Here is a 4,824-nt window from a genome sequence, read left to right on the forward strand (position 1 = left end):
GCAGTTCTGTCTTCTTAATTGTTTTTTTTTTTTTTTTTTTTTTTTTTTTTTTTGCTATTTGGGCTTTTTTTGCCAAAATGTGTCAAGCTGTAATTCAGTGAGGCCAATTTATGTGCTAGTAAAGGAGGTGGGGCCAGTGGAAAGGCCACCTATGCATCTCCTGGAATTGGAGAGGTCAGGTGTTCTCTTTGCAGTTGACAAAGAATCATGCACTCTCCTCTTTGATCTTTTAAACTATTGACTTAAACAAACTTCCTTTGGTAATTTCACTAACTTTGAGGCCAACAGCTGTCCAATGGGTAACTAAAAGAAGAATAAATCTTGGTATTCTGCCTTCATTAGGTATCCTTTACTAACCTAATATTTGTGACTACGCAGCTTTGCACAAGACATGTTAATCATTTAAGGAGTGTTTATCTAAAAACTAGCAAAATAAGAATGTTTAGTCCCAAATATACCTAATCTGATACCATCTTGGAGATTGAGGCAAGATTGAAGGGACATTTGATTGTCAGCTTTGGGGGTTTTGTTTTGTTTTGTTTTGTTTGTTTGGTGCTGAGGATGGAACCCAGGGCCTTGTGCATGCAAGACAAGCACTCTACCAACTGAGCTGTAACCCCAGCCCTGATCCTCAGCTTTTAAAGCAGCTTTTCTTCAGAGCACCAGAGTGGTACCTAGAATTTCTCATTCATTTTTCAATTCCTTTCAGGAATGGCAGAGTCTTGTAGACAGATCACTATGAAGAGAATGTTCCCTCAACAAAAGGAATCATATCATGACATCTACATTGCCTTTCTAGTATCCAATATCTGGTAGATAAACATCCTGAGCAGTAAGTAAAATTTACCCCTTTCAAGTGATTAGGACTTCTCAGGAGCTACCTCACAGTGCTAGAACTGAGATAGTGATCCATGAGACTACAGTTTGGGCAAGATTGCTTAACAATGCATACTTCTTCCCCACTGCTCTAATTCTTATATAAAAGCCTTCAGGTCAACTCCACACCTTGAAGACATGCCTAAAAATATATCTTCCTGGGGTGGATACACAGATTATATTTCTTTACTTGCTTTTTACATTTACCCTTTGCGTTTGATTTTGGGGGTGAGTGGCCAGACCTAGATTTTGTATCTGGCCTGAAACTTCTGTAGTATGCTTAGTTTATGTTTGGTGAAAAAATAAATATATCACTGTGTAATCAATAATGTCAATGTTATGTAATATTTGATATTTGAACTCAAGCAAAACCATTAGCATTTAATTTTCTTAATTTTTCATAGCACCATAGCTGCTGACATGAGAATACATGAGACCTTCATCAAAACAAGCTACATCCATAAATCTTTGGCTATACAGGTTACTGCACCTAGAATGTTTTTGTGCCTCACAAAAGACTTCAGCTTACCCTTCAAAAACCAGCTCCCACAGCACCTATTTTGGTATAGTCTTTCCTAATTTATCTTGAGCAGTAGGAAAACTTATTCCTTGCTCTGATCTCCAAGACTCTGAAAGCTGACGAAGGAGGATTGCAAGTTTAAAACCAGTCTCATAAATTGATTGAGGCCCTATGACACTTAGATAGACCCTCTCTCAAAATAAAATATAAAAAGGGAAGAATAATAGAATGAATAATACAGTATTACTTTATGTGCATATATGGTTACACAATCCAGGTAAATCTACATCATGTACAACCAAGAGATTCATTTTACTATACTTCCTACTCATAAACCCCCTTCAATCCCTTCACATATTTCTACTTAATCATGTCTACACCCCACTTTATTGTGAATTAGCATTAAGATATCAGAGAAAACATTTGAAATTTGGTTTGGGGGGATTGACTTATTTTGTTTAACATAATATTCTCCAGCTCCATCCATTTACCAGTAAATGCCATTTTATTCTTTTTTAAGGTTGAGTCATATTTCATTGTGTGTGTGTGTGTGTATCACATTTTCTTTATATATTCATCTTTTGAAGGACACCTACATTTGTTCCATAGGTTAAGTATGAAGATCTGCTCACGTATTTGGTTATATACAGACTCAGCCCCAGATACCATGCTGATTTGAGAGGGGCACACATGAACAGGCAATTGTAGGATGCCAAATAAAGTAATCATAGAGGTATGAGAAAAAAACATTCTTATCAATTTTAAAGGTGGAGCTTCTTTCTTGGCATGGGACAGTCCATTCTCTTGTGCATCGTAAGTCCACATAATATCTGTTTTGAGAAGCCTGTTATCACTTCCACTGACAAATAAATTGCACATGGGTTTGGCTTTTGTTTTACATTCAAAACTCACAGGTCATAATCTTAAGTATGCAAAAAAATAGAATGGAATGAAAGAAAAAAAGTAAGATGATTTTTTAAACTCAGCTCTCAAATGCTCTTTCTTTTAAGTAGGTACTATTTTCATCTTGCTAACTTTGAGAGGCAGAAGTATCTAAGCTTTGTGGTGGGGAGAGGGAATAGCCAAGTATTCTCGGCCTTGTGTTTTGAGTGGTGTGAAGACTGTCAGGTCCAGGAACACATCCTCTTGGACTGAAGGAAAAATGTTCCTCAACCCATAGTCACTGCAGGTTGAATGTGATGTATGCCCACTGTGTTCAGGACCTGTGTCAAGCATTACACATGAACTATCCAGAAACATGGCTTTCATGAATTTTAACCATTGTTGGGGGAATTAAACACTAAACAGCAAGATGAAAAAAACCCCACACATATAGATTTTGAATTACAAATTTGGATGAGTTCTGTGAAGTTAAAGAATACTTTACTGAAACTTGTAGCAGGATTTGACTCACTCATTTTTTCCTTTTTCAAACTTACTCATTTTTCAAAAAATATAAAAACAGCATAATCAACAAAACTAAAGAGAAGGGAAGTGTGAGCCATTGGGTGTAACTAGACTTCTTTCCTCATGTAGGTGATGGATATTGGCTAGAATTGACCTAAGATGTCCGCGGGTCTTGTTATCTGAATCACAGGACTTGCTCAGGACCGCCTGCCTCTCTCAGGATTGATATAAAACACACCACTTCTTCATTATTCTACTTATCTTGTATATTAAAGTCCATAATTTCCTGCAGTCCAGTCAGGAACCAAGAGATCCTATGATCATGATGCACAAAGGTAGAATAGGCAGGATCTTAAAGAAGACACAGCTGCCATGGAAGCTCTGAGTCCTAAAGTCTAGAGAGTTTTCTCAACTGGGAGTGCAGAGAGAGAGGTACACCACACCTCCACACACCCCTTACCTCAAGAAAAACTAGCTAGTGTTTATTTTTTAACTCTTTAAATTTTTATTTGGGGTTTTTTGATATATATGAAAGAAGATTGTATTTTGACATTATACATACGTGGAGTATATCTTATTCAAATTAAAATACCATTTTTGTGGTTGTACATCATGTGGATTTTTTCTGGTCATGTATGCATATATGAACATAGGAAAGTGACATACAATTACTTCTACTTTCTTTTCTAATATCTTTTTGTTGTTGTTTTGTTGTTGTTGTAAGGACTTCTCCTTCATTAACTGGCACAACCCATCCAACAATTCTATGAGATATGTATGGCTATAATTATCATTTTATGAAAGAGCAACTAAGCCCCAGAAATTTAATTCATCACATACAGTTACATAGCTAATTACTACCATCAAAAAGTGGGGCCCTGGAGCAAAATCTTGTAATTCCATTTTCCATTGAAAGTTCAAAAGACCTTCTAAAAAACCTGGTTGATGTTTCAACCTCACATGTGTTACATATTTCTTTCCACATCTTCCAGAACACTCCCAACACAGTTACAAAATGTTGCAGAACTGCTTGTAAACACAAATCTACAGACGACCTTTTGTTTATTTATTACTAAATGTGAATTCACTGAATTCTATGAGTCAGCAGACAGTCATAGGTAAAAGGAGTTCAGCCATTTTGCAATCAGAATCATTCCAATAGTCAGGAAAACAAGAAGGAAAAGAGGTCAAAACCAATAAATCAAAGATAACTGAGAGAATTAATCAGTGAGGACAAAATGTGCATCATGGGGTTATGTTGAAAAAGCCTGAAAAGCCTGCACACTGCCCCTCTATGTGGGCCAGTGACTTTCTAACTTGCCTGGTGGGACTGCAGGCTGGCCTTATTCAGGGAATGACCTGCTCACCATTATGGAGATCTCTGTAAAATGCATCTGTTAACATTTCTTACTGATTTTGTTACCCAGTCCTTTTGATTTTGAAACAGAGTCTTCCTAAGTTGCTTAGAACCTCACTATGATACAGATTAAAACTGATAATCCACTGGCTTATGTAAGCTTTTCTTTTCAACAATTTCACCAAGAATTTTGGATTTACCATAAAACAGTTATTTCATAAGGAATATTCCATATTCCCTCAAGGTCAAGCCATTGTAGAATGAGCTCGTTTATCTATTAAGCTACAATTACAAAAATTAAAAGGGGGATATAAGACTATGACTCCCCAAAAAAACCTCAATAATGCTGTATTTGTTTTAAATTTTCTAAATTATGACTCAGAAGGTCACATTGCACTGAGTGACACATCTCTTCCACAGCAACAGGCCCTTTAGGACTTACAGACTGATCAATGGAAAGGACAAGACACAGTGATTATGTGGGCCATAGGTCATGCTTGTATTTTGCCAGAAGGTGCTTTTTGTTTTATTTGGGTACCTTTGTCTAATGTAAGATGACTGCAATTATGTGGGTTAGTCTCTGTGTCCTCTATTCTGTACTATTGTTCTAGCAGTCTATCTTGGTGCCAATACCATGCTGTTTTTGTTACTATTGCTCTGTAGT

The sequence above is a fragment of the Ictidomys tridecemlineatus genome, unplaced genomic scaffold, assembly GCF_052094955.1.
Source record: "Ictidomys tridecemlineatus isolate mIctTri1 unplaced genomic scaffold, mIctTri1.hap1 Scaffold_89, whole genome shotgun sequence".
NCBI lineage: Eukaryota > Metazoa > Chordata > Mammalia > Rodentia > Sciuridae > Ictidomys > Ictidomys tridecemlineatus.